Raw genomic sequence first — 21,816 nt, 5'->3', positions numbered from 1 at the left:
TCTTGGTTCCCTGACCAGGAAGCGAGGTGATCAGCGGAAGGCCAAGGCAGCCCCTCAGGTGACTTAGGCCTGCTCTGTGCAGCATCTCTGCAGGGGACTCAGACCAGCCAGAGTGATGCGGATCCAAAGACTACTCCTGGGTAGGCAGTTGCCCCGGTGGGATGCGTCGCTAGAGCAGCGTGTGGCAGGCTCCCGCGGACAATCAACACAGTGGCTGAACATGGAGAAGGAACTGGCACTTGGAGTCCGGACATCTGAAACTTGGTAAGACTGGTCTTCAAAACTTGCCTACTCCATTTGAGTGGAAGCGTGGCCTGATCACCCACGGCACGCCTGTACCAGCATTTTGGTTTTTGTTTTTGACTTAACTTGGATTGCTTGATACTTTGGTTTTGGTTTTGACCTGGCTTGGATTTCTTGATACTCTGATTTTGGTTTTGATTCTGGTTTGGTATAAACTGTAAAAGTGTGTGTGTGCCCTTTTTACCCATTCTTTGTTTTGTGATGTACATGTGGTGTGAGCGTGGTGTTTTGTCTTGAGGAAGCATGGGTCAGGCACAAAGTAAGCCCACCTCACTAGGAACTATGCTGACAGTTTTCCAAGAAAGGACTTAAGGGAGATTATGGTATTACTATGACACCAGGAAAACTCAGAACTTTGTGTGAAATAGACTGACCAGCATTAGAGGTGGGTTGGCCATCAGAAGGAAGCCTGGACAGGTCCCTTGTTTCACAGATATGGCACAAGGTAACCTGTAAGCCATGGCACCAGACCAGTTCCCATTCACAGACACTTGGTTACCAGCTGGTTTTAGACTCCCCCACGTCCCCCCACACAGAGGTTGAGAGAACAGCAGCATAAGCGGGTGGCAGAGGCAAGGAAAGACCAGCAGAGAGAGAGAGAGAGGAAAAGAGGCAAAGAGAGACAGGAAGAGACAGAGACAAAGACAGAGTCAAGGAAAGAGAGAGAGAGGAAGGACAGAGGCAAAAGGAAAGTTAAAGAGAGAGACGGAGAGTCAAAGAGAGAGACAGAAAGTCAGAGAGAGATATACAAGGAGTTAAGGAAAAAAGTGTACCCTATTCCTTTAAAAGCCAGGGTAAATTTAAAACCTATAATTGATAATTGAAGGTCTTCTCTGTGACCCTACAACATTCCCATATCACCTTGTTATAAGTGTAAACAAGGGCATAGCCCGAAAGCACTGAAGCCACTAACAACCTGTAGCCTTCTTATCAAAAATCCTTAACCTAGTAGTCTGCGGATGGCCCAAATGCATTCAGTCTGTAGCGGTAATTGCTCTGCTAACAGAAGAAAGTAGAAAAATAACTTTTAGAATAAACCACGTTGTGAAAGCATACCTCACCAGTTCAGAAGTATCCTTAAAAAAAAAAAAAAAAAAAAAAAAAAGGATGATTGAACATTAACCACTGAAAACTGCCTTAACCCAGCAAGTTTCCTAACAGGGGATCTAAATCTTAATTATCATACAAAGGTCCGACCAGATCTAGGAGGAACTCCCTTCAGTACAGGACAATAGATGGTTCCTCCTGGGTAATTAAAAAAAAAAAAAACTATACAAATTCTAAGTCAATTTGGACTAAACAAGGTCTTATTAATAACAAAGGATAATTAAAATCCCAAACTTACAAGGTTTTCAACAAAAGTAAAGTTTGCTAAAAGTTAACAGTGTAACATGTATTACAGTAACTTCTAATCTTGTAGCCTTAGACAGTCTAGTCCACAGACATATAGGAAGTTCACTTTGGAAAAGAATGGTTATCATCTTCGAAAAAAAAGGGGGGACAGAATTTACATAAAAAAAGTTACATGGTAAATTCTTGTCCTGAAATAAATTAACTGGTTGTTTAAAAAAAAAAAAAGTTTGTAATAAGTCAGAAAGTTGAGACATGTCGAAGAACTGTCTGCGAAAGTCGTGAGAAAAAAAGTTATTAAAAAAAGGAATTTATGCAAGAAATGTTGTATAATTTAAAAATAACTAGGTCTCCTGAATGTGAAACTATTAAAAAAAAAAAGTTTAGGTGCAACGTGTATAAGGAAAGTAAAATATGCCTTTGGTAAAGGCATCATAAAGAGGCATAAGAATGTAAATTTTTACCTACATTAAAAGGTTATAAAATTGTTTTCAAGGTTTAAGCAAGTTTTAAAATGTTAATTGTAAAGAAAATTCTGTGTGTAAACATATTGGCTAAAGTTAAAGAGGTATCATCCAGTTTTTCTGTACACTGAGCATTACATAAAAACACAACGGGTTTTTCTTAAAGCACTAACCTGCTCTTTTAAAAAGAATCTATAAAAATGTTACCTTATGGTCAGACATTAAAAATTGAATAAATACGTCTACAAAGTTTTATTAAAACTAAGTTTAACATTAACAACACACTAATATAAAAATGAAATTTAGCTTATCTGGTATAAAAATCATACAGGAAGCACTGTCAAATATCAAACAGTGTTTGGCTTTCTTCGGTCTAAAAACTAATAAAAATAGGTACTAAAGGAAATTTCTCAGTAGAAAAGCACCAAGGACTATAAAGTCCACTGCTGATGTCCCCACATTTAAAACAAAGGTCAATTTCTTAAAAATTATATACTTGGTTATCTTCCACTTTCCTTTCCCTCAAAACTAAAAGTCTTTTAGCACATGTACCACGCCTAGAATTTCCGGTAAACCAGCATCAGCCTGAAGATCATGTTCTCATCAAAGGGTGAAAAGAAAGGAAACTCGAGCCAGCCTGGGAAGGACCCTACCTTGTGCTGCTAACCACAGAGACTGTTGTTCATAGAGTCAAAAAGGGACAGACCCATCACACCCAAGTCAAGAAAGCGGCATCTCCTCCTGAGTCGTGGGCCACACAGTCCCAGTCACACCTGAGGCTGACTGGTCCACACACGGCCAAAGCATGAGGAAACTCACCGTGGAACTTATTTTCCTTAAATTTTGGACTTGTACAGTAGGGACTTCAACTGACCTTCCTCAAACTAAGGACTGTTCCCAGTGTATACATCCAGTCACTAAGGTAGGGCAAAAAGTTAAAACTTTTTGTTCTATAGTTATTATAAATGTGCCGGAACTCTAAAAAGGACTTGTTTGTATAATGCCACCCAGTACAAGGTATGCAGCCCAGGAAGTGACCAGCCTGATGTGTGTTATAACCCTTTTGAGCCTCCCATGTTCACAGTTTTTGAAATAAGATTAAGGACTGAAGACTGGTGGGGAGTTGTAAATAACACAAGTAAAGTATTAGCCAGAACAGAGAAAAAAGGGGTGCCCAAATGCATAGTCTTGAAATTTGATGCCTGTGCTGTCATTAGGAAGAGGATGTGGCTCTTTTGATTAGGAAAAAGGCTATATGACTGAAAATAAGTACATTTGTTAGGACTGTGTGGAAATGAATGTGGATACTGGTCTTGTGTCCTTTGGGCCACTTGGATAAAAAATGAAAAGGATCCAGTCCACCCTGAGAAAAGAAAAAGTGGCTCTTCCTATACCAAGGGACAATGTAACCCCTTAGAGCTAGTAATAACCAATCCCTTTGATCCTTGCTTAGGAATCGATGGGGCCGGACTGGATCTTCGAGTAAATATCTTAGTTCGAGGAGAAGTTTACAAATGCTCTCCTGAGCAAGTGTTTCAAACCGTCTATGATGAACTAAATGTGCCAGTACCAGAAATTCCAGGAAAAACAAGAAATTTGTTTTTGCAATTAGCCAAGCATGTAGCCCAGTCTCTCAATGTCACTTCATGTTATGTATGTGGAGGAAATGTAATGGGAGATCAATGGCCATGGGAAGCCTGAGAATTAGTACCTACAGACCCAGTTCCTGATGAATTCCCGGCTCAAAAGAATCACCCTGACAACTTCTGGGTCCTAAAAGCCTCAATTATTGGACAGTATTGCATAGCTAGAGAAGGAAAAGAATTCACTCACCCCGTAGGACGACTTAGTTCTCTGGGACAGAAACTGTATAACGGTACCACAAAAACAGTCACTTCGTGGAGTTCAAATCACACAGAAAGGAATCCATTTAGTAAATTCCCAAAGTTGCAAACCGTGTGGACCCACCCGGAGTCCCACGGGGACTGGAGAGCCCCCACTGGATTATACTGGATATGTGGGCATAGAGCTTACACCACATTATCCGACCAGTGCCAGGTAGTTGTGTTATTGGCACTATTAAACCATCTTTCTTCCTACTGCCCATAAAAATGGGCGACCTCCTGTATATGCTTCCTGTGAAAAGAGAAGCATAGCTATAGGAAATTGGAAAGAAGATAAATGGCTCCCTAAGAGAATCAAACCATATTATGGGCCTGCTACTTGGGCACGAGACGGCTCATAGGGATACCAGACAGCCATTTACATGCTCAACCGAATCAAATGGTTATAAGCTGTCTTAGAAATAATCACTAATAAAACCGGCAGAGCCTTGACTATTCTGGCCCGGCAGGAAATTCAGATGAGAAATGCTATCTATCAAAATAGATTGGCTCTCAACTACTTGTTAGCAGCTGAAGGAAGGGTCTATGGGAAATTTAACCTTACTAACTGCCATCTACACATAGATTACCTAAGGCAAGTAGTTGAAGACATAGTTAGAGATATGACAAAACTGGTACATGTGCCAGTGCAAGTGTGGCATGAATTTGATCCTGGGGCCATGTTTGGAAAATGGTTCCCAGCGCTAGGAGAATTTAAAACTCTTATAATAGGAGTTATAATAGTAATAGGAATCTGCTTACTACTCCCTTGTTTGCTACCTGCACTTCTTCAAATTATAAAAAGGTTCATCGCTACCTTAGTTCACCAAAATGCTTCAGCACAAGTGTACTATATGAATCACTATTGATCTGTCTTGCAAGAAGACATGGTAGTGAGGATGAAAGTGAGAACTCCCACTAATGAGTGAGGTTCTCAAAGGGAGGGAACGAACGAGTATTGACTTTGCCTTAAAATCTGCTCAATGTTTTAAGGGAGGAGACCACCCCCCATATTGTCTTATGCCCAATTTCTGCCTCCAAAGAAAGAAGTATAAAATCTAAAGGGCAGAAATGGAATCCACAGACAGACAGCCCAGCACCATGCCCTGGGCCTGGTAGTTAAACATCAGCCCCTGACCTAACTGCTTGTGTTACCTATAGATTCCAGACATTGTACGGAAAAGCATCGTGAAAATCCCTGTCCTGTTCTGTTCCCTTCTGATTACCGGTGCATGCAGCCCCCAGTCAGTACCCCCTGCTTGCTCAATCAATCAGACGCTCTCACGTGGACCCCCCTAGAGTTGTAAGCCCTTAAAAGGGACAGGAATTGCTCACTCGGGGAGCTCAGTTTTTGGAGACATGACTCCGCTAATGCTCCCAGCTGAATAAAGCCCTTTCCTTCTACAACTCGGTGTCTGAGAGGTTCTTATCTGTGGCTCATCCTGTTACAGTTTTAGAGAACTCAAGGCCCTTCCCTTGTTACCTCGTTTGTTTATTCCCAGCCCATCAATCTGTATGATTCTCATTTTACACATCAGGAAGCTGAGAGAGGTAGTTGCAGACCCAGTTCCTCTGTACAGCTCCATGACATTCACACATGTCTGAGGACAAAATGCTCTAGTCTACAAGGACATGCTAATCAGTGGCGCTGAGTCATGAGCCCTAGTTCCTAGTTCTGATGGCCACTTCTTACATTTCCTTCCACTTTCACGTTGTCACTGCTTACAGTGTTGCTTAGTTATGTTGACTGAGTGCTTACAACATGCCAAGCACTGCGCTAAGGAGCATTTCACATACACCACCCTCACATAATCCTCATGATGGCTGTACAGTGGAGTCATTGTCATTCTGATCTACAGGTGAGGACGCTGAGGCTGGGAAGATTAAGGGAGTCAAGTCACCCAGGGTTGCAGAGAGCTGGAAGCAGGACAAGAGCATCCGTCTCCAGGCCCCTGCTCTGTAACTCCTACTCCTTCCTATCTCCCAAACTACGTGCTTTAAAATGAAGTAGCACTGGCTGGGTGCGGTGGCTCATGCCTGTAAGCCCACTTTGGGAGGCTGAGGCAGGCGGATCACCTGAGGTTGGGAGTTCGAGACCTGCCTGGCCAACATGGCGAAACCCCATCGCTACTAAAAATACAAACATTAGCTGAGCATCATGGAGCATGCCTGTAATCTCAACTACTCAGGAGGCAGGAGAAGTGCGTGGACCAGAGAGGCAGAGGATGCAGCGAGCCGAAATCGCCGCCACTGCACTCCAGCCTGGAAGACAGAACAGGACTCTGTCTCAAAAAAAAAAAAAAAAAGAAGTAGTACTTCCTTCAAGCCAGACTGCTCTACAGAACTTCTTGTAATTAGACAAAACCATCAGGATCTGGACTCCAGTATTAGAATGTGGTGGTGTTCTCAGAATCCAAGATACAGACATGCTCTTGTATTTTCATAAACACTCATACATGCCAGTTTTCTAACCGTGTTCTAGAGGCAGTCCAGGCACCTGAGTTACCAAAGTCCTCAGGCCTGTCCAGGGCAACATCTCCTTTCCTCCTTCATTGCTGTCTCCCCACTCCCTGTGGACAGGACTACCATGGGAAAGAGGCAGCAAGGGCCTCTGTCCTACTGGTCAGGGTTACCCTGAGTTCCACAGACCCAAGGTGACCGACACCAGGGTCACTTTGACCCTCATGCCAGAGTGTAGATCACTCCTCTAAGGATCACAACTGAAAATTCCCAAGGTTATTCTGGGTTCATGTCCCCAAACCAGTAAACACGTGTAGCAATAAACCAATTTCTTCACCTAGTTCAGGGGTTGGCCGATTACAGCCCACATCTGGCTACAGTTTTTTTCACAAAGGCTCATGAGTTTTTACATTCTTAGACTCTTTTCAACGGATGCAAAAAACAAAGAAGATTTGACAAAGACCATGGCCTACAGACCCTAAAATACTCACTATCTGCGCCTTATAGGAAGAGTTTGCACTCATGACCTTGCTGGTCTTTCCTCCCCTCAGAGGCCCCCTGCTGGCTCTCCCAGTTCCATCCCATCCCACCCCATCCCACCCCGCCACACCCTACCCCGAGTTCCTTTTGCTGAATGCCAGCCTCCAGGACAGAGAACACCAAACTGGCCTAACAAGTTATTAGGCCAACACTAAACAATACTCACACAAATTCTTAGAAGTAGAGGAAAGAGCAAGCCAACTGAGTTTATCGAATCGGTAGTGTTTGGAAACTGAAAACTCATTAAAGCCAGAGGGAACTGGTGGCCCAAGGTCCCCTTAATACAGACTTTGATGTGTGGAAATATCAAAACTGTTCACATCAGAACTAAATCCAACCACAATTTCTAGATAACCGTTCATTTACAAGAGGCTATCATTTTGCCTCAAGTAAATATAAGCATGACCCCTTAAGAATGTGAGCTGGGGAAGCCATTCATTCACAGGAATATTCACTTATTCTCTCAGCATCCACAGCTGGGTTCCAACCAAACTCACCCAGAATCATCAGGGCCAACGTTCCCCAACAGGCCAAACATTCCAGAGAATCAGCTAGTTCTGAGCCTTTTAGGAAGTAAGCTGCCTCCATTCCAGGAAGGCAACAGAGCCCATCACTAAGCTAACCTAACTCTTCAACCCATGGAATGGCAGATTTGGGCCTTTAGGCCCCCTAAGGGCCTCAGTTCTTGGAGTGACTAGTTCATTCACTCAACAAATACTCACTGGGCACACAGTGTGTGCCAGACAGTACACCATGTGTTAGCTGTTGTTCAGTGGTGAAAAGATATGCCCATCCAGAAACAAGCACACAAAAAGTCGTAATTTCAAACTATGATGACTGTAGACAAGGAAAACAGACTCCTGGAAAAGAAAAGAAAAGAAAAGAAAAGAAAACAAAGGAAAAGAAGAGAAAAGAGAGAAGAAAGAAAAGGAAAGGAAAAGGAAAAGGAAAAGAAAAAAAAGAAAAAAGAGAACAAAACAGAACAGAACTTAATTTAAATCAAGGCATCTACACCAATTCCATCCCAATCACCAGGTATTGGACTGGGACTATTATCACTCCTAACTGCAGAATCAAATACTTTTCAGTTGGCTCTCTGTGACATATCCCAACTCAGGGACCATAACTGCTAGAATATGTGCAGACAGAGGCCCTGTGCCAACTTCAAAAGGTAAAAGAAAGGCCACTTTATTAATACACGCTTAGATCACACGAGAATGCACATATTTTTAGAGCACACCAAGCACAATGCCGGTCACATGTTAGATCTCAATGAATGGTACATATTATCATTTCACTAGAATCAGAAGAAACTCAGTCGTCAGTGCTAGGTACTAAACTTCAAGAAGGCTTACAGAGGAAGGCATTATAATGTATGACACAAAATACACAGGCCAAACAACACAACTTGCCTAGCAAGCAGTAAGCGTTCAATAAAAAGGTTAGCCGTAAAACAGAGAAATTCGAACTGAAAGTACAGCGAGATGGCAAAGAAATTCTGATAAACCACTGTACTGGTGAGAATGAAAAAACATCCTCAAATACTGCTGGTTGGACTGTAAAATGGGTTTAACCTCTACAAAGAACAATTTAGCGACTGCCATCAAAATTTTAAAAGTACATAACCTTAGATCCAGCAATTCCACTTCTAGAAATTTATCCTAAGGATAAATCAGACCAGTGGTTCCCAACCAAGGATGATTTTTTTTTACCCCCTTGGGGAGCATCTGGCAACATGTGCAGGGATTTCTGGCTGCCATGACTTGGGATGGGAGTGCTACTACTGGCATCTAGTGCAGTGCACAGGGATCTAGTACACTGCACATCTTACAAAGCACAGGACAGCTCCCACGCAATGAGGAACTGTCCAGCCCCAAACGTCAGTAGTGCAGAAGTGTATAAATCCTGTATTTTAAAGCATGAGCAAAGTGATAATATGTGCTGGGTTACTGACTGCAGCATAGTCTGTAATATCAAAACAAACATCAATGTCTCCCAATAGAGGATATAATGGAATACTATTCATCTAAGCCCCTGTCACTAGGAAGGAGAAGGGGAATTTGAAGGTATTTCCCAAGAAGTAATGACATTACACTAATGAGGTTTTCAACTACCACTTTTGCCTAAAGGTGTTTATATGCTTCTAAAATGGCTGGAGCATGCTTTCTCATTCAGAAAGTGCACACGGCCTGACAGGGAGGCAAACACTGCCACAGTCAGTGTCTGCAGAGCATACTGGGGGCAAACGAGACTCTCCAGAAAACAGGAACATAAATGCTTGAGGCTTCAAGATGGCACTCTGTGTAAACGCATGAGTAAAAACTGAGACTCTCACAGTAATTCTGAATCAGGACAGCTGGTATCCAAGCACAGATGGCAGGGGCATGAGCCACGTGGGCCCTCAGAGACCCAGCCAGAGCCATCCCCTGGCCACTAAAGGCTGCACTGGTTCTCTACCCAGGATGCTCATTTGCATCACTGGGTCTCAGCCCAGATGAAATATATTAGAATATCTGCAGGTACAATCTGGATTTGTTCTTAAGACACTTGAGCGATTCTAATGAGCGATTCTAATGTGTAGTCAGTTGAGACTACCGGGTTAAGGGTTCTTACCAGTTAACTGAGAAAGGACAACTGAAACTGAGAAGACAACCATCTCTGAGCACAAATTACCCATACGTAACAGGCATCTAGTTCTCTAAAAAAAGGAGGGGGATCACATTCATAAGAGAGGTGGTGAGGATCTAGAATGACAACCCACGACATGAAAGCCAGTGGAAACCCTTCGGTACTGGAGAGCACTCAGAAGGTCAGATCGGACTGGCTGTTACCTAGAAAAAGTGGATTTGCTTGGGACACCTGATGCAAGGGAATTGATTTTATGATTGGCAAGTATGGGATGCAAATTCTAGCTCAATACTAAGAATCCAATCCTCATGCTTTGCTGGTTGGAATGTAAGCTAGTGCAGCTTGGAGAATGGTTAAACAAAGTTAACATGTACCTCGCAATTCCACTCCTAGGTATATACCCAAGAGAAAGACAAATTGTCTACACCAAAAATATTGCACATGAATGCTTACAATGGCATTAATCAGAACAGCCAAAAGACGAAAACAACCAAAATGTCCATCAGCTGATGACTGGATAAACAAAATGTGGTGCATCCATACAATGGAATCTTTGGCCATAAAAATGAAGAAATGATACATGCTATAACATGGATGAATCTTCAAAACATATTAATTGAATAAAACTCATCGAAAAGACCACATATTGATTCCACTTATACAAACAGGCAAATCTACACAGAAAGAAAGTAGATTATTGGTTACTTAAGAGCTGGCGAGAGCGAGGAGATACGAGAGTGGCAGCTAAAAGGTCTCTTTCTGAGGTGCTGAAAACGTTCTAAAACTATGTTGATGACTGTATACACCTGTGAACATAATAAACCCCAATGAACTGGATACTTTCATTGGGTGAACTGTAAGTCAATAAAGCTATTTTTAAAAGAATCTAAGATTGAGTTGTTCAAAAAGAATAGGCTGTATAGGGAGACCTTCACCTACATCCGCATTCTGCCGAGAGGCAGATACGTTATGGTGGTTACACTGGATGTCTTTTAAAATTCCTTCCAGAAACAAGTTTTTTGTCCTTACGTCTTTATTTAAAATTGCAGAATGTGAGGGAAGCAGTAAAGCATGATGGCCATACATACAGGGAATCAGACAAGCTACATTCAAAAGCAGGCTCCCAGGCCAGGCGCAGTGGCTCAAGCCTGTAATCCCAGCACTTTAGGAGGCTGAGACGGGAGGATCACAAGGTCAGGAGATCGAGACTATCCTGGCTAACACGGTGAAACCCCGTCTCTACTAAAAATTACAAAAAAAAAAACTAGCCGGGCGAGGTGACGGGCGCCTGTAGTCCCAGCTACTCGGGAGGCTGAGGCAGGAGAATGGCATAAACCCAGGAGGCGGAGCTTGCAGTGAGCTGAGATCCGGTCACTGCACTCCAGCCTGGGCGACAGAGCGAGACTCCGTCTCAAAAAAAAAAAAAAAAAAAAAAAAAAAAAAAAACACACCAGCCTCCCCTACCTTCTGACTGTCTGACCTCAAAAAAGTCACATTCCATGCTTCAGATTTCTCATCTGTAAAACAGGAATAATACATATCCTGTGGTATTGTTGTGAAGACTAAACGTGATGCCTATCAAGCTATCAATGTAGTGCTTGGCACAAAATCATCTATAAATAGAAGCTTCTACTACTAATCATCACCATAAAGCTGGAGGCAATAATAATAAAATGACAAAACCACAACTTTATTAGTTAATCTTTCAGATTTCTAGTCCAACCTCTTCATTTTATGGCTCAAATAACTGAGCCTTGAAAGGGTTCGATGACAGGGACAAGTTACAAAACTGGCTGGTAACAGAGGCAGGACTAACGCCCATCTGATACCCAGTCGAGTGTGCTTCCTACTCCCCAGGCTGACTCCTCACTTGCTTTAGGGTGGGTTACAATTCAGAGAAAAGCATCCATTTCTCCTAGTTTACTTACTGTCAGAACAGAGCCCATCAAATACCCCAAATGTGATGTAAACAAACATGCACACACAGGCATGAAGAAATGTATGCTAGGCTGAATTTAATGTCGAGTGTACCAGGACTAGTAGAGTGTTAAGAAATTTGCTTGAATAGGATTCTGCTGCTTAGTGGGGAAAGTGCATCATGTTTCCAAAGAGGGTAGCTCTCAGAGCGACTTGGTTGACATGAACCTGAAGTGCTGAAAACCCAGAACACACACAGTTGGCATCAATCCTGGATAAAATAAATCACTCAAGACAAAGCCAGGATCCAACCGGCCAAAGGATGATTCAACTCACAGGGAAAATAGAACATGGTCAGGTTCAGGGCCTTGGTCTTATCTAAGATCATTATGCCCTCCAGAACTTTCTTGAGTTAGAACTGGCACTGGTACCAAGTTCACCCCAATGTAACGGAACCATCTACTGAAGCTGGCAAAACAAAAAATAGAAAACAAAACAAAAAGACAGAGTATATTTTAATGAGGACAATTTGATTTGCTGGAGCTTTAAGACCCAAGACAATTCATTATTCGACCTGAACACTTTTCTGACGGCTCCATTTCAATACCAGTTCTTGACATCTGAGTACTGTATACGTAATTAGAAGCAACTTCCTGGCCTTTTTCTTGTTTAAAAAATCTTTTTATCCAGTTTATTTCACTCAGCATAATTACACTGAGAACCATCCACGTTGCTGCATATGTCAACAGTTTCTTCCTCTTGATTGCTGAGCTGTATTGCAGTATATGGATATACCACAGTTTCTTCATCCATTCCCCTACTGATGGACACTAAGATTGTTCCAGTCTGGGGCTATTACAAATAAAGATGCTATCTACAAGTCTTTGTATGGACATATACTTCATTTCTCTTGGGTAATACCTAGGAGTGGAATGACAAATTCCAAAATGAGTTGTACCATTTTGTATTCCCACTAGCAGCGTAGGAAGTCCCACTTGTTCCACATCTTCACTAGACTTGATATGGTCCGTCTTTTAAATTTAGACATATCACTGGCCAGGCGCAGTGGCTCGCACCTGTAATCCCAGTACTCTGGGAGGCCGAGGCGGGCAGATCACTTGAGGCCAGTTCAACACCAGCCTGGCCACAAGGAGAGACCCCATTTCTACTAAAAAAACAAAAATTAGGCAGGCATGGTGGCTTATTCCTGTAATCCCAGCTATTTGGGAGGCTTACGTGGGAGGATCACCTGAGCCCAGGAGGCTGAGGCTGCAGTGAGCCCTGATAGTGCCACTGCACTCCAGCCTGAGCAACAGAGCAACACTCTTGTCTTAAATGAAAGCTTTTCATCACAAATGCACAAATTTGTGACATCAGATTTTTTTGTTCATCTCTCTGCAATTCAAAATACTTCTAATTGTGCAAAGAAAAAATCACTAAAACAGGAAAGAAAAAAACAATGACGACAATCACGAACTCTAACCTCAGACCTGAACATTACTAAGCAAAATAAAACGTTCCTTCATGTTCCACTGACAGTGATTCTCTGCAGTCCAAAAGAGCAGCCACTAACCATGTGTGACCTTGGAGCACTTGAAATGTGCTGTGAATGTAAAATACACACTGGAGTTCCATGACTTTGTATGAAAAAACGCATGTAAAATATCCCATTAATAGTTTTTATATTGATTATGGATTAAATATTTTGGATAAACTAAGTTAAATAAAATATATTGTTAAAATTATTTTCACCTGTTTCTTTTTACTTTATAAATTTTTTTTTTTTAATTAAATTGACTTTCATTTGTAGGAGCTAAAAATGAGATCACGGAGGTAGACAGTAGAATATAATAGATACCAGACACTGGGAAGGGTGGATGTTGAGAGCTTGGTTAATGGATAGAAAAAAAAAAAACTTAGCTGGAACAAATGAGTTCCAGTATTCAAGAGCAAAGTAGGATGACTATAGTTAACAATTTCTTGTATATATATATATATATATACACACACTTTTTTTTTTGAGACAGTCTCATTCTGTAGCCCATGCCGGAGTGCAGTGGCGCAATCTCTGCTCACTGTATCCTCTGCCTCCTGGGTTCAAGCAATTCTCATGCCTCAGCCTCCCTCGTACCTGGGATTACAGGCACAGGCCATCACACCCAGCTAGTTTTGTGTTTTGAGTAGAGAAGCGGTTTCATCATGTTGGCCAGGATGATTTCAAACTCCTGACCTCAAGTGATCCACCCACTTTGGCCTTCCAAAGTGCTGGGGTTACAGATATGAGCCACCATGTTGGGCCAATTTCCTGTGTATTTTAATTTCAAATGTTAAGTAGAAGATTTGAAATGTTCCCAACACAAAGAAACGATGTATGTTTCAGGTGCTGGATATCCTAAATACTCTGATTTTATCATCACACGTTCTATCCATGTGGGCAAATATTACTCTACACTATAAATATGTAAAATTACTGATCCTCAATTTTTAAAAAATTGATACATACATTTACATATTTATAGGGCACAATGTGATGTTTTGAGATACACATACACACACGCACTCTCTCTGTCTCCTTGTGGAATGATTAAATCAACCAAATCTATTTCCTTGTGCTTTTTAAAAAAGCATTACTATAAAATTTTAAATTGTGTGTATAGTACATATAATATTTCTATGGGACAGCATTGATCAAAAATTTTTAAAGGAGACTCTGAAAATAATATACCTTCAGCTGGGCGCAGTGGCTTACACCTGTAATCCCAGCACTTTGGGAGGCCGAGGCAGGCAGATCGCGAGGTCAGGAGATCAAGACCATCCTGGCTAACATGGTGAAACCCCGTCTCTACTAAAAATACACAAAAAATTAGCTGGGTGTCATGGCGGGTGCCTGTAGTCCCAGCTACTTGTTAGGCTGGGGCAGGAGAATGGTGTGAACCCGGGAGGCAGAGCCTGCTGTGAGCTGAGATCCCACCACAGCACTCCAGCCTGGGTGACAGACCAAGACTGCCACCTCAAATAATAGTAACAATAATAACATATCTTCAACTGGCAAAGAAAGAAAGACGTGTGTGCGTGTGTGTGTGTATATATATATATAGAATTTCCCACCCTATTTCTCCGAGGAGAAGACAATGGTACAGCAGAGAGGCCTTAGATCTGGAACCAGGACTACTCTTAGGTTCCAGGCACAATTCTTACTGTGTGGTTTATGTGTCCTTGAATAAATCATTCAGCTTCAGCCGCATGCAGTGTCTCATGCCTGTAATCCCAACACTTTGGGAGGCTGAGGCAGGTGAATCACCTGAGGTCAGGAGTTTGAGACCACACTGGCCAACATGGTGAAACCCCATCTCTACTAAAAATACAAAAATTAACTGGGCGTGGTGGCACACGCCTGTAATCCCAGCTACTCGGGAGGCTGAGGTAGGAAAATCAGTTGAGCTCAGGAGGTGGAGGGTTGCAGAGAGCCGAGATCTCGCCACCGCACTCCAGCCTGGGCAACAGAGGGAGACTCAGCCTCAAAAAAAAAAAAAAAAAAAAATTATTGAACTTCCCTTCATTTAAGTTTCCTGACCTTTTTTTTTTTTTTTTTAATTCAGAAAAGTCAACAAAGGCCAGGTGTGGTGGCTCATGTCTGTAATCCCAACCCTTCGGGCAGCTGAGGCGGGAGGACTGTTTGGGCCAGGGAGGTTGAGGGTGCAGTGATCCTTGATGATGCCACTACACTCCAGCCTGGGCCACAGATCAAGACCATCTCCGTAAAATAAACAGATAAAAGTCAAGCGCAAACGTATTACACTCCTGTTTTACAAAGTATTTTTCCATTACGGCAGATCTTCAGCTTACAAATTAACTGGAGGTGGGATCCAAACATACTAAGATTATACAAGGCAAAATGAAGAGAGCCCTAGATGAGCCTCTGTGTTTGTGTGGCATGCGCACGTGTCTGCATGTGTTTTAAAGGTGAAAGAGTACACTGAAGGACTCAGGGTAAACTCTAAGCACTTAGAAGGCTCCTTCTAACTCTAAAATTCTATTCTCTTAAAAAGCCTTAATCATAGTGTACGCTACTACATGATTTAGTGATACACGGAACACATGATATTCCGTCAAGTTTTCCTGGTGAACACAATAACACAGTAGGAAGTAAATGACATGCCGTAATGAGGTTCTACTTCACCTGAACAAAAAATTCTGCAGTACAGTTCAAGTTTAACCAGGGCCAAATAACCTCCAGAGAGCTCAGAGAGTTTTGTTTTGTTTCTAATACAAGCTAACTTTTGGTGACAAGCACACACAAGAAAAGTGGGTTTTTCTTTAGCAGAAACCACTTAGCAAGTCAGGCTAGCCTCCGAAGAGACTAGCCACAGCACTCCTCACACCAAACACAAAATAGACACAACAGTCTCCTTCTCCTCCTCCCTCCTCTATCTTTAGGGGTAATGATTTACAATGACACTCAAATGCTGTTATTGCAGTGGTACTTCCATAAACTGGACACACATGACTACTATTGTATTTAGGTCACAAACTCACAAAAGAAAAGTCCATTCTGAAAGTTAGTTGACAACTATGTCACCATATAAATAACCTAAACTTCCATGAAAACTCAAAGACCCCTAACATGAAGAATTGCTTGTTTCCAGCATTCCTTGGAGAGGTAGAATATCCCCATTTTAAGGGTAGGAAAATTGAGGAACAAGTACTGAATTCACCAGTCTTCGCTGAGATAAGGAAACGTACTATCATAAATTTTGCTAGGAAATGCGTATTATGGTTTTGTAAGAAAGTCTAACCCACGGTCCAAGAAGCCCAGATTCTTATCTGTTAATGGCATGAAAGGCTTTCTGAGAGGATTCTATTGTTCTCTCAGAAAAAGAAGAGTAACACTCCCAAGTCATTCTGGTTTCCTTTAGTAACTCTTTCTTAAATAGCTGTGAATGTTTTCTACATAGTTTATAGCTTGTTCTTATTCTCAAACTGGTATAGCAGTTCTAAGGTCAAAATTTTATCATGTTCCCTAAAAACTACTATCAGAACTTCTCATCTGTCCCAATTCGATTTTTAAGAAATAATTTAAGGCATTTTTTAAAATTCTGGAATTTGGTGGAAAAGCTCATGTTCGCCTATCCAAACCCTCCATGAATGTAAGCGTCTTCACCCACAGCCCTCCTACACATTTCTCTTTCCTGAAGGCAACCTAAAGGCAAGCAGTATGGGTCAGTGGAACCGCAGCCTGGAAGCAGAGGCGGGATTTCCAGCCTCGGCCTCTCACGACCTGCGGCTCTGGACAAGTCACTGAACTTCTCTGGACTTCCAAGGGCTCAGAAAAAATGAAAACATTAGACAGGACATTCCAAATGTTCTCATCCAGATCTGAAATACTTTTTTCTTTTTTTGAGAGGAGTCTCGTTCTGTCACCCAGGCTGGAGTGCAGTGGCCCAATTTCGGCTCACTGCAACCTGTGCCTCCCAAGTTCAAGCGATTCTCCTGCCTCAGCCTCCCAAATAGCTGGAATTACAGGCACTCGCCACCACGCCCAGCTAATTTTTGTATTTTTAGTATAGGCGGGGTTTCACCATGTTGGACAGGCTGGTCTTGAACTCCTGACCTTAGGGTGATCCGCCCGCCTCAGCCTCCCAAAGTGCTGGGATTAACGGCATGAGCCACCGCACCCGGCCATACTTTTTCTTTTAACCTGTTCGATCATGTTAAAATACCTTTTGCTGTGCTCTTTCTTTAACTCTATTGTGTGTTTCTTAAGACCTCATAAGAGTGGGCTGTGTTCCAAAACAAAAAGTTATGGAACTGAAGCTATGTTTGACAGACTCACCTTGCATCAAGTTCTCCCTGAGACAACGGGAGGCGAAATGGGTGGGGTGTGGATGGAACAGGAATAGCCACAGTTAAGTGGCTGAGGAGGCCAGACCAAGTACAAAGTACATGCTGGTTCCCTATTCCATCTATTTTCCTGTGTCTGAAATTCTCCAAAATACAAAGTTAAAATAAAACAAAATAAAATAAAAAAAGCACATCTCTTTCAAAGAGAGTAGTATACTCGATTGGCATTATTACAGGATTTTGTCTGCAGACTTTGGTATGGTATAACTGCTCTTCACACCATTTCCCTTGGATTGAGATAGAATCTACAAGACATGAAACTAATCAGCCAAAGTTCAGCCAAAATTAAGGAAAACGGACCAGAACCAAAATTCCTTAAATAACCTCAAGGTTATCAATGAGAAGATTCATGGTGATACTTGGCAGAGGATGGAACTTATTTCCATTGTGCTACACCGTATGTCTCCTATAAGCTATTTTCCGCACTTCTGAACAGCAAAACTTCAGCCTTCTGTGACATGGAAAGCGAGGAAATAAACAAGCCCCAGTAAGAGGAGGATGCCTCGGAGGGCGCTGAAATAAAAAAGGAAAGGCAAGGGATTTCGGGAGTTAAGAAATCCTAAAGAAAGAAAAGTGGGAGAATGCATTTGGAGAAAAAGAGGGGAAAGACTAGCATCTCAGGGCAACCAGAGAACACAGGAAGGGGAATGACAGGGGAAGGCGCTTCCTGGCGCTCCAACGCCCCGCAGCCCTCGCCACCCACATCCCCGGACTCCCGGGGCGGGAGGGCTGCGGACACCTGGGACTCGGGGGAGGCGCGGGTCTCCGAGGAAACGGGCTCGGAGGGCAGGAGAGCGGAGAGGCGGGCGACCGGGGCTCGGGGCGGGCGCGGACCGTTCCATCGGGGACGGGGGGCACCCGCTCCACCCGCCGGGGATCCCCAGGGCGCGGCGATGGTGCCTCCTGACGCCGGCGCGGCGTCGCCGGGGCGTCCCAGACTGCAGGCCCCGCGCGGCCGCCCGAGCCCGGCCCCCTCGTCCCGCTCTCGGCTCCCCGGAGGCCGGGGACTTTGAGGGAAGGTGCCAGCTCTCTCCTACTCACCGACCGCGAAGCTCAGCAGCTCCAAATCCCGCGGCGACCGCTCCCTCCCGCCGTTGCCAACGCCGCGGGCCCAGGCTGCGTCAGGACGTGCGCGCGCCCGCCTTTGTCTACGCCACCCAACGTGACCTTGCGCCCACCGCCCCGCACGCTCCCGCCGGGCGCGCGCGGGCCGGCAGGGCGGGGGCCTAGGGAGAGGCGGGTGCCGCGTGGCCAGGCCCGCGGGGTGGGCGCGCCCGGGACGCGCGGAGTCGCCCCCTGGCGGACGAGGGGTCACTGCCCGGGGCGGGGCGGGAGCGGGAGAGGCCGGGCCCTGGCAGCCCCTCCGCTGGCGCGTCCCTGTCAGATAAGCCGAGCGCTTCCCTGCGTCAGGACCCGATACTGGCTCCCTACCCGGAGGTTCGCACGTGCGTTCCGGAGAGGGTGAAATCAACTCTGGACCGCGGGAAGAGGCTAGAGTCACGAAATCACATTGTCATCTTGGGGCTGCTGTCGGTGTGCAGCGACATTCTGCCCGTAGAGGACTCAGCTCAGGGCCTGGTACGCTCAAGATCTGTTAGCTGCCAGCACCATCACCACCATCACCACGACCACCGTCATCACCAGCAGCATCCCTCAATCTTGTCTGCCTTCTCAAGCAAGGTGCTCCAGGAGTGGGTGTGGGCCACCTTTGCCCTCCCTCGCAGATGCAACTTGCCAACTTCCACCTCTACTTGGACCTGCTGTCTCTACTCAAGTCTAGCTGGTGCCTGCTGGAGTTTCTTACCATATCTTCTGACTTCACACGCCTAACCCAAGCTTATTATCTCACCTAAAATTGGACCTCTTTAAAATATGTAATATTACCTTTCTTTTTCCTGTTCTTAAAAGACAGTTTGCCTTTAGTGCCAAGCCCTCTCCGCTGGTTTACGCTGTACACTGCTGTCAGATTGTCATTCCATGCTAAATGCATAATCTGATAATGAAATCTTTCAGGTAAAGTCCACATTCTTAGACCTCAAAATCTCTGTAAGAATAATGGGCAGGGCATGGTAGTTCATGCCGGTAATCCCAGCGTTTTGGGAGGCCAAGGCAGAAGGATCGCTTGAGGCCAGGAGTTTGAGACTAGCTGGGGTGACATAATGAGACCCCCACTTCTACAAAAATGTTTAAAATTAAAAAAAAGGGTGGGGGGAGCGGGGCGCAGGTAGCTCATGCCTGTAATCCCAGCACTTTGGGAGGCAGAGGCGGGCAGATCACTTGAGGCCAGGAGTTTGAGACCAGCCTGGCCAACATGGTGAAACCCCGTCTCTACTAAAAATACAAAACTTAGCCGGGGCTGGTGGCTCGCACCTGTAATCCCAGCTACTACGGAGGCTGAGACAGGAGAATTGCATGAACCCAGGAGACAGATGTTGCAGTGAACTGAGATTATGGCACTGTACTCCAGCCTGGGTGACAGAGCGAGACCCTATCTCAAAAGAAAGAAAGAGAGAGAGAGAGAGAAAGAAAGAAAGAAAGAGAAAGAAAGAAAGAAAAGAATAACCACTTTGCTCCAAAACACTGGACTACTCATCTCCACCAAATATAACTAAATGTTACCCATTTGGAACTGATCACATATTTATTAACTCAATCATTAATCCATTCATTGAGCCCTTGTTACTTGCCATCTTTTTTGGGGATCCCAATTCAAGATTGAGTAATGCATGGCCATGTCTAATCTTCAACTACATTAAATTCCATAAGAAGGCCGGGCGCAGTGGCTCACACCTGTAATCTCAGCACTTTGGGAGGCCAAGGCGGGCGAATCACGAGGTCAGGAGATCAAGACCACGGTAAAACCTCATCTCTACTGAAAATACAAAAAATTAGCCGGGCGTGGTGGTGGGTGCCTGTAGTCCCAGCTACTAGGGAGGCTGAGGCAGGAGAATGGCATGAACCCGGGAGGCAGAGCTTGCAGTGAGCCGGGATCGCGCCACTGCACTCCAGCCTGGGCGACACAGCAAGACTCCGTATCAAAAAAAAAAAAAAAAAAAAAATCCATAAGAGAAGAAACTACCGGACGCCGTGGCTCACGCCTGTAATCCCAGCACTTAGGGAGGCTGAGGTGGGCGGATCACGAGATCAGGCATTGGAGATCAGCCTGACCAACTTGGTGAAAGCCCGTCTTTACAAAAAATGCAAAAATTAGCCTGGCGTGGTGGTGCACACCTGTAATCCCAGCTACTGGGGAGGCTGAGGCAGGAGAATCGCTTGAACCCAGGAGGTGGAAGTTGCAGTGAGCTGAGATCGCACCACTGCACTCCAGCCTGGGCGACAGAGGGAGAATCCATCTCAAAAAAAAAAAAAAAAAGAAAGAGATGAAACCAGACATCACACATTTTTGTGTTCTCCACAGTGCTAGGAATAGGGATTTAAAGTGGCCACCAGGATCTCAATTGCTCTTTGGAGTCTTATGCCTGGTCTCGTTTTCTGTCCCCAGAACCAGTCTTGGAAGTAGCCCACTCATCTGCTCTATTCTTTTTGTGTTCTCATGATATTTTGTCACAATTCTCACATCTACTAGTTCTTTGTACATAATATTGAAATCTTCAAATATTTCACACATATTAGAAGCTCAAGAGAAAATGGTGTTGATTGATTCTTTGCCCAAGCAAATAGTAGGCTCAATTGTTGGGTATTGACACTGATACACACACACCTTGTGAGTGTGCACATTCACTGGCACATTCTCTAAACTTCTCAAGTGCAGGAAGGCAATCAGACTTCCCTCTGAGGGGGAAGCCAACATGAACTGGGTAAATATAGTTCCTGTAGGCACCAAAACTTTTATCACATTCATTTCTAGGTACAAGGAATATAAATGGGGCAGATGAAACAAGCAAGTCATGCTTGAAATGCTTGACACAAAGCAGACCTATCTTTAGAGAAGGCCTCCTGCCCATAGCATGACCGAGCTTATAGGCAACACTGAACTTCTTGTCGCTGTGAATATGGGCTGTCCTTAGGTTATTACTGGCAGTATTTTCACATTCTAAAATGAAAAAACTCATACTACAGAAACTATAGGAGTAATTTTTAAAACCTGATGAAGGGTAGTCCTTTAGAAGAAAGAGATCACAAGATTTAGATCCTACCCCATACTAACTTTGAATTCATTCATAGTATGAGGACATTTCCCCAAAATGTATGTTTGCTCTGTACATGGTGCACAGTGCTGTGAGCCTGGGAAGGTCTCCTTTCCCCAGGAGAATACCATGCCTGTGCTGTACAACTTATCTTTCTTCCAAAGTCAACCTTAACATCTACAAAGACTTTGCCATTCATTAAGAGGTGAATCTATAATTGCT

General features: G+C 43.9%; 1 protein-coding gene across 1 annotated transcript in view; it reads right to left on the bottom strand.

The window, feature by feature from the left end:
* GPAT4 (glycerol-3-phosphate acyltransferase 4) overlaps nt 1–18,656 on the bottom strand; it is a 44,268-nt gene extending 25,612 nt beyond the window's left edge. Inside the window, exon 1 of the mRNA XM_023214485.3 lies at nt 18,488–18,656. The gene's annotated coding sequence lies outside the window, so the exon portion shown is untranslated. The remainder of the gene's footprint in view (nt 1–18,487) is intronic.
* Between the last annotated feature and the right edge of the window lie 3,160 nt (nt 18,657–21,816).

This window comes from Piliocolobus tephrosceles, chromosome 7 (genome assembly GCF_002776525.5).
Source record: "Piliocolobus tephrosceles isolate RC106 chromosome 7, ASM277652v3, whole genome shotgun sequence".
Lineage (NCBI taxonomy): Eukaryota > Metazoa > Chordata > Mammalia > Primates > Cercopithecidae > Piliocolobus > Piliocolobus tephrosceles.
Note: the sequence above shows the minus strand (reverse complement) of the source record. Positions and strands in the feature narration are given on the sequence as shown.